This window comes from Quercus suber, unplaced genomic scaffold, assembly GCF_002906115.3.
Source record: "Quercus suber isolate HL8 unplaced genomic scaffold, Cork oak 2.0 scaffold_6, whole genome shotgun sequence".
In the NCBI taxonomy this organism is placed as follows: domain Eukaryota; kingdom Viridiplantae; phylum Streptophyta; class Magnoliopsida; order Fagales; family Fagaceae; genus Quercus; species Quercus suber.
The window spans coordinates 3,186,216-3,200,033 of NW_027069472.1; the positions used below are offsets into that span (position 1 = coordinate 3,186,216).

General features: G+C 33.3%; 2 pseudogenes; both read right to left on the reverse strand.

Annotated features, from left to right (window-relative positions):
• Positions 1-694: 694 nt before the first annotated feature.
• Positions 695-7,754, reverse strand: LOC112023595 (fe(2+) transport protein 2-like; annotated as a pseudogene).
• Positions 7,755-8,814: 1,060 nt separating this feature from the next.
• On the reverse strand, positions 8,815-10,543 carry LOC112023596 (fe(2+) transport protein 1-like; annotated as a pseudogene).
• Positions 10,544-13,818: the final 3,275 nt, after the last annotated feature.

The following is a 13,818-nucleotide window of genomic DNA, read 5'->3' on the forward strand; positions in this document are numbered from 1 at the left end:
CTTCAATTCTTTCATAGTGAATTCTGTTATGCCTTGAGGATCGGTGGGTCAAATCCTCCCCAGGTTTTTACCGTGTGGTTTCCTGGGTGATCATATCTTGTGTTATTTATTTTCCGCTGCTTTATATTCTTGATATGATTGTTTGGATTGTTTTAACCTAGAATTGCTTAATTTGTCTAAGTAACAACTTGGCTAATTAATCTAGGCTACGCAATCTGGTTGTTTAAGGGGTCTAAATTCCCAACAGAAACAAATAAGCGTTAAAGAGTTTAAGAATTTGTATAAGGGTATTTTAATACGCAAAATGTTGAAACCCAAACAGGAAATCCTCTTATTAATAGTATAGATAGACAAGATGAAGTTCCAATTTTCTTTAGGGACACCACCGCACACCCTTGGTGCAATGGTCACTTCACAAGTATAAGTGCTTGTGGAGTGTGGGGATAAATGTCAGGGTTTAAGTCTCCAGGAAGGGGCTTCACATACATATACACTTAAATGAGGTTAAAGTAGAATTTTTATCTTGTATAAAAAAATAAAAAATAAAAAAGTTTCTCTAAGGACAAAAAATAAACTAAATAAATTTATTATAATAATAATAAATTTAAAAAAAAAAAAAAGAAAAAAAAAAAAAAAAAGAAAGAAAGAAGATTGTGGTGCTTCACAAATCACACTACAGAAACCTTTTTTTAGCCTATTTTACCAACAAGTACATGCCTCCAACACCAAGAAGAACAACAAGAAAAGCCAGCATTTGAAGCTTTACATTTTGTTGCAACTTGGATACCATGAAATCAACCGCAAGGAGATTGACCAACACCTTATAATTCAATATACCTGCTAATGCTGCGTCCAATATTCCCACCACAATAAGAGCTGTTGGACTGTTCTCACTATCCACGTTTGATAGACACAGCCCTAGAGTGATGCCAAATGGCGCTGTAAACGAGAAAAAGAGAACCATTATCATGTTCATCTTTAATTTATAATCCGCCTGATCATGCATTTTATGTTAGAAACCATGTAATTGTATGTTTTGGTTTGGATGCAAAAATAATTTAATTAGGAGGGTATAGATTATTAAAATTAACCTATATTATGCATCCTCCTAGACCCATTTTTTCAAAGAGCTGATGGAAGCACATAGCAACAATGAGTGGTCTAATCATGCATGGATTATGTGAGACACCCAATGAGAGCCCAATCACCCCCGAGTGCACCACTATCCCTACTTCTAAAACCTGCATTTAAGTTGAATGTTTGATTATTCTAGCCATGACACATTATATATTTACAAATATTTTAAGGCTAAGAAGTAAGGACTATATGAATATCGGATTTTTAAATTCTTACACAAAGGTTGAATGAATGAAATAGAGCAAAGTCGAAGCTAAAAAGGTAACTGCATTAAAAAAATCTTCAAAATTTGATGTTGGTTTATATTAGCAAATGTAATAGCTTGATTCATGTATATATATACCTGAGTGACAACATGATGCCTTAACAATTTGGAATGACTAGCATCGTGCACTAATATTCCTAGTAGTAGTGTGTAAATCAGTGGTGGTTGCCTTTTTCAAATCACTGCTGCTTCTTCCAAAATCCACTTGCGTTAGGTTTGGTGTTATAAGACATTGCAAATAAGTACTCTAGCATTAGGGTTAATAAGGCAGATAGCATAGCCACAAATGTTGAAAATGGAAATTTTTTCTAAGGGTGATCAGGCAAACAATTAGACTCTAAGCAGGAGAAGGAATCGGGCTAAACATGCATGTAGCCAGTAGCAAGAATGACCCCGGAGGCAAATGCTTTGATGATAGAAAATGCTTTGGAATCAAGGTTAAGAGCTGGTATGGATTGTGTAAGTAGTGGGAGGCACACACCAATCTTGCTAGTAACTAAAATAATAGCAATAGCAATGAGATTGAGTTTTAAGGCCTTGGATTTGTCGTGACACCATGTGTAGATTTTATCACACATTGCACTACAACAAAATGTATTTTTAGTACAAAAAATTTTGTCACTAAAAGTCCAATTTTTCGTCGCTCAAGACCTTTAGTGACGAAATCTACTAATTAGCAACGAAATTCATTTCGTCGCTGAAACCCCATCGCTAAAAGTCCTGGCAATGAAAAATTCACTAAAAGTCTGACTTGTTTAAAAATAAATAATAATAAAATACTTTCAACAACAAAAACGTTTCGTCGCTAAAGATTTTTCTCGCTAAAAACACTATTCAGTGACGAAAGTATTTCGTCACTAAAAACACTTTAGTTTATTAAATAATATTTACTTTCGTCACTAAAAACACTTTAGTTTATTAAATAATATTTAGTGAAAAACAATTTCATCACTAAAACTATTTTTGGGTACATATAGTGACGAAAAAGTTCGTCACTAAAACTATTTTTAAGAAAATCCATGCACATATAGCGACGAAAATTTTCGTCACTAAAACCATTTCTTACAAAATTTAGCTATATTTAGCGACGTAATATGTCATCACTAAAACGATTTTTTGTTGCTATATTTGTAACGAAAAAATTCGTTGCTAAAACTTATTTTCTGTTTTTAATTTTTTCATGGCTTTGATATTAACCTGTAACCTGTCATTACATTATTAAAACCTCACATTTGAATAACACATTTATTTCAACAACACATTTATAAAAAAAGATCCATACATTCCACAAGTAAAAAATAAAACAAGTATCCAATTCAAACTCCTTCCATACAATAATTGTTTGCAACACATACAATAACTCAAGATGTTTTATAACAATACAAAAAGTGTAGCATAATATAATTAGAACCAACAAAGAATGTCCTCATATGTTTTCAAATAATGCCAAAAGTAAATCTCCTAAAAGCCACCAATAAGAAATATACACTAATATAAAAACAATACTACATTATAATCGTAAAGTAAAAACATTAACTATGTTATAAGAAACATTTCTAACAATGCATTAACAGTAGTCACACCAATGAATTAAAAATCACAACTCCTAATGTATAAGTTGTAGAAAGCAAATATAGATTTTCAAGTGTAATATAATACAATTAGTTTCAAATAATGCATAAAAAAAAGTAGTCACACCATGTAGTACAGATCAATTGCTAAAATAAAGTACTAACTAATAAGTGTTTTAACTTGAAGATGAATCACCCCTATAGGTAAGACCTAGGGTATATACACATTTTTTTTTTCCTTTTGAAAACAATAAATCATGCTTTCATTGATTATGGCTCTTCTAACCAAATTTTCAAATCTACAAAACAAACACATGTAAATGGGATATTTCCAATTTGTTCCTATCCATATCTGTTATTCATTATTTTAAAACAAACACATCTTCCTTCAATAAATTATGACCTTCAAGTCTTACAAATATTGCCATAAGATGCAATAACACGAAAGGGAAAAAAATTGCAAAATTGTGGGTTGTGAATTCAAGACCCATTGGGTGCAAAATTGCAGCACCAAGATAAGCAAGTAAGTTCATAACCATTTAGAAAACAAACTGTTAGTACCTCAGAACCTGAGCAGCTAAAGAAAGAACAAAACAAAATAAAAGATCTACAGTAGCTTTTTTTTTTTTTTTTTCCTTTTCATTTTTCTCTCTCTTTTATACATATCAAAGTAAACACAATCATAGGATTGAGAACAGGGGCTAGAACACAATGATTTCATGAAATAAATAACTCTTAAACCCAGTTTAATTTACAGTAGGTTAAGAGTTATACCCCATGTCTTTTGATGGTCAAGGACATTCGAATGAGTCAAAACTCAAAATTGACATCTTGGGGGCTTAGCATCTGCCTGATTGACTCGTAGTGGTCTGCCTTTCAAGTCCTACACCAACAAATTTTCAAAGAGAAAAATGTAAATAAGTTTGGAAACAAGATATAAACAAGTCATTGTGACATCGCATAGCTACAGTCACCAAAATCAAATCCAATCCATGAATGGTGATTCGATTCAGTAGTAAGAAATGAGATCAAACATGTAACACGTATTTACTATCTACCATATCTTAAAATATTTCAATAATATGTCAAAAATAGCTTCCAAACTCTAAGAGAGTTTCAGTATTGCAGAATGAATGACACTCTAGAATCTGAGAATGCACATTATATAAATATATCACTGATCTACAAACATATTGTATATTAGCATCAGTTCAATTGAAAATTTTTTTAAAATAGCCTACCACCTATTAAACAAACTAGTTTGCATCCTCAGAGTCATATGCCCATCAAAAATTACAATCCTACGTGGGAAGAATTGTTCATCAAACTAGATGGTAGCAAATCTAACAATTCTTCTAGAACCACCATCTCATTGCAGTCAATATGGTAAATAAACTACACAAAGGGACTGCATAATAAATTTTTGGGGTCAAAAGATGCCGCCGCAAGTAGCAAATACCCTCTTTTAGCTTGCTCACATGAAGTATGCAAAACGAAAAGAGATTAATCACTTTAAACAATCCTAACATATTGAGCAAGGGTTTGTTTCAACACCATTCCATTTGTTTACAATTCAAAATATAACCAACCACAATATCCATCATTTTCTGCCCACTTTATGCAAAAGAAAATTACTACAACAACAATACAATCAAAAACCCCCTATTCACAAATTTATATATGCAATGTCAAAATACCCCAAATCATCCCCTTTTAGATCTAAAAGCTCAAATTATAATGTTGTTCAACACCAATAACTAAATCAATCAAATAAACAATACAGTTCTCTGCAACCTTCACAAAACCCTTCCAACAATTTCTCAGGAGCCAAACAGTGCCACAAACAAAGCAACAAATCACTGCCTAAATTCAAAATCACACAATATTCCATCAAATTTTCAAGCCAAAAACGACTTAGTCATCAACCACTACCAACTAATCAGGGCCCAAAAATAAAATGCTCAAATAAAAACAAAATTATTACTCTAAAACACTAACACTTTTACCCCAACTACAAAATTAACCTGATCAATGAGCTGAGTAACGATTTTCCTACTTTAAAAATATATATATATATATATATCTCAGGAAACAAACAGAGTAAGAAAGAAAAAAAAATAGGAAAAGTAATAGAAAAGTACTAGACTGGTCGGGGCTCTAAGCATGGCAAGTGATGCACTAAGCGAACTAGTTCACTGTGATCGCAGTCATTTCTTTGCTTTGCTTTGCTTTTTTTGGTTTCAAAGCAAGTTTCTTTTGAAGTCTGAATTTGATTTGATTTGATTTTTATTTCTATTTTGGTAAGTTTCTTGTGTTTATAAGTTTGAAATATAGGGGAAATGCATTGAATGTGTAGAGTGGACCTGCGTTTAAGGGGAGAAGGGGAGATTGTCTTCCTCTGGGGGGTAGCACATGCCATAGATCCTACCGAAGAAGTAGGGGATACTGTCGGTGAAGGCATTGACCGGAGTTTGTTAAGCGGTTGCGTTGGAGGATGGCGGAGATGACGGCGGGGTCGACAGTGGAGAAAGATCGAAGAGGAGGAGAGAGGTAGAGCGAGTTGACTAGGTGAGTCTGGTGGGCACTGATTCGAAAGTCGTGGATTTGGGCTAGGGTGCTGATTCAGTGAGTCCAGTGGAAAGGCTCGGATCTGGTTAGTGAGGGGAAGGGAGGCGAAGGGTCATCGGGAGGCGAATGGTCGACAGCTTACATTTAGGCTTGTGAGAGAAAGGAAGGGAAAATAGTTTGTGTTTGGGAGGGAAGTGACCAAAAAAGAGGTGGGAAGTGAAATATGTTTGCTGAAATGGGTTTAAGGGAATTAGAAACCTCTTTAGCGACGAAGCTCAATTTCGTCACTAAAGAACCCAGATTTTTGTTAAGATTTTTAGAGAGGAAATTCAAATTTCGTCCTTATAGCATACTTTTAGTGACAAATTTTGATTTCGTCGCTAAAACAATGGAATGAAAAATCATGATTATTTTTAGTGACTATTATTTTACGTCGCTAATTCTTCCTTATAGAGACGAAATTATTTTCATCGCTAGTGCTATCTATAGCAATACCTACAGTGACGAAATATTTCGTCACTAAAAATTTTAACTTTTAGCGACAAAATATTTTGTCGCTATAGATTAATTAAGTTCCCGCCAAAGTTTTCCTTGCTGGTGCCCATTTTTCATATCACAGTAGCGACGAAAATTATTTTTCGTCGCTAAATGTTATAATTTTTTCTCATTATTAGTGATGAAATTCATATTTCATCACTAAATCTGTATTTTTAGGGACAAAAAGTATTTCCTCACTAATTTTCGTCACTAAAAATACATTTTGTTGTAGTGTTAAGACTGACTAGAAACTTGTAATGCCCAAAATAAGAGGAGGAGAAAGAGAAAGAATGAATGGAAATTAGTGAATAATGTTGCATTTTTTTACTATCCTAGCCTGTAGAAGGCCAAGTTAATAGATCCATATTATGGCTTTCATGGGCGAGGTGAAGAGTCCAAGTCTTGGTCTTGAGATAAAGAATTTGATCTTAGGGATGAATAATTTCTAGAGCTAGAAGCACCACCAAGAGCAGCAATTTTTTCTATTGTTGATTCTGATCTTGATCCAGTCGTCGATGAAGCAGCAGAGTCGCCTCATAAGTCAGAGCATCAGTAGATCCAGTACCAGTTCTTTTTGTTGATTATGCAGTTGTTGATCTAGTAGCAGTAGAAGCAAAGGATACAGTTCCTATCCCAACTTCTTTCCTAGGGTGACATTAGCCAAGGTTCTTAGACTTGTAGCTTATCCGGTAGCTAGGGCAAGGCCTGCGGATACACTAATTGTCCCACCACTATTTATCTCCCGTTGATTTACCTATTAAAGAAGTCATTTTAGTCGATCCTCTAGCAATTGAATCCGTCGCAATTTCCATGCCTTGCTAAGTACCCCTCACAATTTGATATCCAACAGCAGAAGATTTAGCAAAGCTAGCAGCTGACCCAACATACTCACCAGTTGGAGATTTAGCAGCAATCCCACCAGTTAATCGAGATTGATAGTGATTGAAACTTTGAAAGTGCGAGTGATAATTCCTAGCAATAGCACTAGCTTTGTGTGTATGAGACTGTCAATAAGAAGTAAGGTGAGGCAGTTTTTAAGAAGTGGATGTTGAAAGTTTGAAATAGTGACATTGCGTGTGGTACATTGCACCGGGCACATGGTGACACATCTTAATTCACACATGGCGTGTGTCACACAATAATTAAGTTAAGTCACATCACATTCCCATGCATTAACAACAACTTCTTGACGCCTCTCAATTCTCAAAACTTCTCTGCTTTCGAAATACAGCTACTTTACTCTTTTACTCCTTCACAACCCAAACAAATTTTTATTTTAATTTTATTTATAGCCTCTGAGCATCCTAGGCTAGTGTGTGTGTGTGTATAGAATTTTAAAAAATTTGTTATATTATTATTTCAAATGATGCATTAATTATTTAAGTATAAAGAAATTTTGATGTTGTGGGAGGGTAAGGTTTGAATGCGGAATATTGCCAGGTAGGTTCGACCCAAGGAGAAGGTGGGCCCGACTTCTCATTAGCTTCGACCTGACACATTGACAAGAGCTCAGATATTGAAACCAAAGAAGCGGCCTGCCCAAGGAGCCAGCCTGAAGAGTGAACGCTCCTTGGAAGACTGTAGACAAGCCACCTGAGCCAGAAGATTGAAGACCGTGAAAAGAAGTAAAGACGTACAGATAAAGAAGAGGAGAAGTTTTTAGATAAAGTACCCATCACTTCTGCATTAAATACACTGTACCAACTTAGCCTGCCACATTTAATGGTAGAATGACCCCTAGACAGTGTTTTTACAGCTTGCAACCTACTCTACCAGCACTAGCCAAGCATTGATAGGACAAGTATCCAAGCAAGGATCCATAGCAGCCTAGGTGGAGGGCTGGGATGAGGCCCTAGCTACTATAAAAAGGAAGGAGTCTCCCTTAAAATGGGGGGGGGGGGGAATTGGACAAAAAAAAAGATAAAAGGCAATAAGAAGCTTTGTAACCGAGAAATGAGTAATATATGAACTAGTGATCCTCGGACTAATCCAAGGAAGAGTTGATGCAGATCTTTGCCTTTCTTACTGGTAATCGTTCGTATCTTTAATGACCTAAGAATTGGACTCTTCTCCAAACTCCTTAACGAATCTATTAAGGCTTGAAAATGTTGACCTTATCAACCTACCTCTAAAAATTAATTGCATTGGGCCTCTACACAGTAGTTACCCACTTAACTTGGGTTGGGCTATGGATCACCGCCCCCTCCAAATGTAATTTTTTAAGATTTATATGAGAAGTAATTGATTTAAAATATGATATTCTTACTCAAGTTTACTTGATTTTGCAACAATTAAAACAAAGTCCAAAGTCCAATAATAATAAAAAGGAAAAAAAAAAGTTAATAACACATAACAAGTGTAACAAAAATAATTGAAAGATATTTACTTTTTTATTTTATCAAAACGATATTTGCATTTTTGAGTAAGTATGAAACATGCATATAAATATCATGTATTTTTCAAACTTTTTAACATATATAATATGATTAAATCACGATATACGCAATTTTTTTTATTGTCTTTCTAAAAATTACAAATTTTTACAATAAATATTATTGAAATATTGGAGGAAATTAACAAGAAATTTGTGATATCAAATGCACCACAATGTGCAAAAATTCGGCCAGTGTTTGAAATAATTACAGATGTAGCTTTTGATTAGAGGCTTGTGGTTTGAGTGCAAGTATGATTAATTAAGGTTGTGGTGCTTCACAAATCACACTACAGAAACCATTTTTAAAGAACAGCAAGAAAAGCCAGCATTTGAAGCTTTACAGTTTGTTGCAACTTGGACCCTATGAAATCAATCGCAAGGAAATTGACCAACGCCATATAATTTAATATACCCGTTGATGCTGCGTTCAATACTCCCACCACAATAAGAGCTGTTGGATTGTTCTCACTATACATATTTGATAGACATAACCCTAGAGTGATGCCAAATGGCGTTGCACTATAAATGAGAAAAAGAACACCATTATCATGTTCATCTTTAATTTATAATCCGCCTGATCATGCATTTTAGGTTAGAAACCATGTAATTGTATGTTTTGGTTTGGATGCACAAATAATTTAATTAGGAGTGTATAGATTATTAAAATTAACTTGTAGTATGCATCCTACTAGACCCATTCCTTCAAAGAGAAGCACATGATAACAATAAGTGGTCTAATCATGCATGGATTATGTGAGGCACATAATTAAAGCCCAATCACCACCGAGTGCACCACTATCCCCACTTCTAAAACCTGCATTCAATACATACACTTTTTATTATTATTGTTGAATGTTTGATTATTCTAGCCATGACACATTATAAATTTACAAATATACTAAAGCTAAGAAGTAAGGACCATATGAATATCATATTTTTAAATTCTTACACAAAAATTGAATGAATGAAATAAAGCAAAGTCGAAGCTAAAAAGGTAATTACATTAAAAAAAAATCTTCAAAATCTGACGTTGATTTATACTAACAAATGTAATAGCTTGATTCATGTATATATATACCTGAGAGACAACACAATGCCTTAACAATTTGGACTGACTATCATCCCAATATTAGTGTGTAATTCAATGGTGGTCGCTTTTTTCAAATTACTATTGCTTCTTCCAAAATCCATTGAGCGTTAGGTTTGGTATGATAAGACATTGCAAGTGAGTTTAGTATTGGGGTTAATAAGGCAGATATCATAGCCACAAATGTTGAAAATGAAAATTTTTTCCAAGGGTGATCAGGCAAACATTCGGACTCTAAGCAAGCGAAGGAATCTTGCTAAACATGCATGTAGCCAGTAGCAAGAATGACCTCGGAGGCAAATGCTTTGATGATAGAAAATTCTTTGGAATCAGGATTAAGAGTTGATATCAATTGTGTAAGTAGTGGGAGGCATAAACCAATCATGCTAGTAACTAAAATAACAACAATAGCAATGAGATTGAGTTTTAAGGCCTTGGATTTGTCTTGACACCTATGTGTAGATTCTGTCACACATTGAGACTCATTGGAAACTTGTAATTCGAAAGATAAGAGGAGGAGAAACAAAAAGAATGAATGGAAAATTAGTGAATAATGTTGCATTTTTTTACTAGGATAGTGACTGAAACTTTGAAAGTGCAAGTGAGTGATAATTCCTAGCACTAGCACTAGCACTAGTACTAGCAATAGCTTTGTGTGAATCAGACTATCAATAAGTAGTAAAGTGAGGAAAAAGTATTTTATATCAAATACTACTGTGTCATCCATATAAAAATACAATAAACGAGAGACATGTGTGCAAAAATAACTACCCACTAACATATGTCTTTCATTTGTTAGTGGGTTAATTATTTTTTGCTGACATATCTCACACTTATTGGATTTTAATACCGTTGACACGGTATTGTTTGATACCAAATACCTTCTCGTAAGGTGAGGAGGCAGTATTGAAGGAGTGGATGTTGAAAGTTTGAAATAGTGACATTGCGTGTCTCATATTTATTGGATTTTAATACTGCTGACATGGTATCATTTGATACCAAATACATTCTCGTAAGGTGAGGCAGTATTTAACAAGTGGATGTTGAAAGTTTGAAATAGTGACATTGCGTGTGGTACATTGTGCGGGGCACATGGTAACACACACCTTAATTCACAAATGGTGTGTGCCACACAATAAGTTAAGCCATATCACACTCCCATGCAGTAACAACAACTTCTTGATGCCTCTCAATTCTCAAAACTTCTCCGCTTCGGAAATACAACTACTTTACTCTTTTACTCCTTCAAAGCATTAGCATCCGAGATGCTAAAAAAGCTCTATTTTACACCCTAAAAACCTATTTTATCTATTTTGCCATATCATTTTACAACTCTCCCAACATCTCAATTTCTATTTTTACATACACCACAACCCAAACAAATGTTAATTTTTATTTTATTTATGGCCTCTGAGCATCCCAGGCTATTGTGTGTGTATATATATAAAATAAAATAATATTTGTTATATTATTATTTCAAATAATGCATTAATTATTTAAGTATAATGAAATTTTGATGTAATTTTTTAAGATTTATATGAGAAGCAATTGATTTAAAATATGATATTCTTATTAAAGTTTACTTGATTTTGCAACAATTAAAACAAAGTCCAATAATAAAAAATAAAAATAAAAAAGTTAATAACACATAACAAGTATGAAAAAAAAAATTTGAAAGACATTTACATTTTTATTTTATCAAAACGATATTTGCATTTTTGAGTAGGTATGAAACATACATATTTATATCATATAATTTTCAAAGTTTTGTACACATATAATATGATTAAATCAATATATACACCTCTATATTGTCTTTCTAAAAATTACAATTTTTTACAATAAAAATTATTGAAATATTGGAAGAAATTAACAAGAAATTTGTGATATCAAATGCATCACACGATGCGCAGAATCCAGCCAGTGTTTGAAATAATTACATATGTAGCTTTTGATTAGTGGCTTATGGTTTGAGTTCAATAGTTGAGAGTATGATTAATTAAGGTATGGTAGTATTTAAGTATTTAAGGAGAGAAAAATTGAAATAGTTATGTAGCTAGTGGTACCACCTGTTAGAGGTGATGGAAAGCTAAATTTGAGAGTGTTTGGTAGGAGTGAAAAACTTCGCAATAGCCTGCACATATGATAAGATGGTATTTGGTGAAAACAATGAAGTGTTTGTTTGCTTCCACATTCAGGTTCTCATGCTCTACAACAAACTTTATTTATTTCAACCCTCTTTTACCAAGAGTGTACTAAAATCTGCCAATACAATCCATAAATACAAATTTGGCTGGTTATATTACTAAACTTTATCTCAAAGGTTATTAAGTCCCTCAGAATAAGTCAAAACGCCCTTGAAATAAATGTGAAAAAAAAAAAAAAAAAAAAAAAAAAAAAAAAGAGCAGGCAAGTTTTGTACCAAAACGTTTGCATTTTTAAGCCCACAATCCCTGATAAAATATGACAAAATTTTCAGCCCTTGAAAAAAGCCCACAAAAAAAAAAATTTAAAAAGATAGCCCCAAAGCAAAATTTTCTATTTAGTTCACTCTTCCACAGAAACTGAAAAAGCACAAATCCAAACTCATAGCTTGACTTGACGATCATGGAAATCTCGAATCCTCTAGAGCTCAACAATCATGGAAATCGCACAGGTCCGATTAGGTACAAATTGATCTCGGCAATTTGTGACTCTTCGTCTCTCTCGGCATAGTGTTCTCAGCAACAACAAAGCATACAAGTTACTCCAATTAGGTACGAATTGATCATAGAAGTCACAAACCTTAATTTCGTCTTTGATTTTTTTTTTTTGGGTTTATCCACACTTTTTCATTGATTTCCCCTTGATTTTCGTTTCACATTTCTTAGAAAACTGAGCTCCTCATCGATTTGCTTATTTTGAGTTCTAATTGTTTGACTTTTGTGATTTCATTATTCGGATTGTAATCATAATCTCTGTTTCCTTTACAGTTTTGTTACAAATATTGATTGATTTTTTTTTTTTTTTTTGGGTGAGTACAGGCACAATGAGATTCCAAGACTCAATCCAAGAGATGCTAGTATTCGTTGTATGGGAATTGAGCTTTTAGAAACCCTGTAAGATTTTGCTCTTTTTAATATAATTTTCTATGCATATGGCCTTGATTTATTTCCTAATATAATTTGCACATTCAATAACTAGGAATTTAGTTAATATTAGTTATACATTTTTTCAATCAATGTTTGCTATATTGTATGTGTTTGAACTTGGGTATTAGTTATGAATATTTTCAATCAATTTTTGCCATATTGTATGTGTGTATTATGTTGAACTACTTTGGCTTTCTGTTGTAGAAACCAATTGCTTTGGCTTTTTGTTGTAGAAACCAATTGCTTTGGCTTTCTGCTTTGAATGTAAAAGTTGTCCCAATGATGCATGTTGACCAAATAGAAGTTGGCAAAAGGAGTGCATTATGAAAGTAGGTACAGAGGAATCCTTGTAATCAAAAAGTTTTCTAAGAAAACTTGATCCATACTTTGTTAACATGGGCATTATAAATGAGAGAATACAGAATTCTAACAAGAGAATTGTAGGTAGTTTGAATGATTGATGAAGTTATTGACAAGGGAATTACCATTTTATGACTAGATATGCAGCATTGTACCATATTTCATCTAAGGTGTAGATGAGGATAACTTAAATGTTTTTTCTAATGAAAATCCATGCCCGTGTTCTAAATCTGGCTTGGAAATTTTTGGAACTCAAACTAGTCCATTTACAATACAGGATAACATGATTATTATAGCCATCACAGCATCACTAGTTTTTCTACGAGCCATGCTCATCACTTGCATATTAAATGCCTCAAAACTTTGGCTAGTTTTACATGTTATCTTATGTGACATACTCATCCTTTTTATTTTGGTTGCAGAGTCTACAGTAGCTCTGATTCGGCATCGAAATTACTAAATTTCTGGTTATTCATCTATGAGTCAAATATTCTGAAGGTTTTGATGATACTTTAGTAGCCTTTAAAGTTCACAATTTTTCTTCATCATTATATAATTGAGAAGTATAATCTTCAAAGTGATTTTAGTAAGATATTGCTTTAATGTTGTTATAAAAATTAAAGCCAATATTCTAAACCATAGTTTTAAGCTTCTTCTTGTTGTGCAATATCTTAAATTAATGATATCAACTCAAAAACACAAAATTAGGCAATAGCGAGAATGAACTC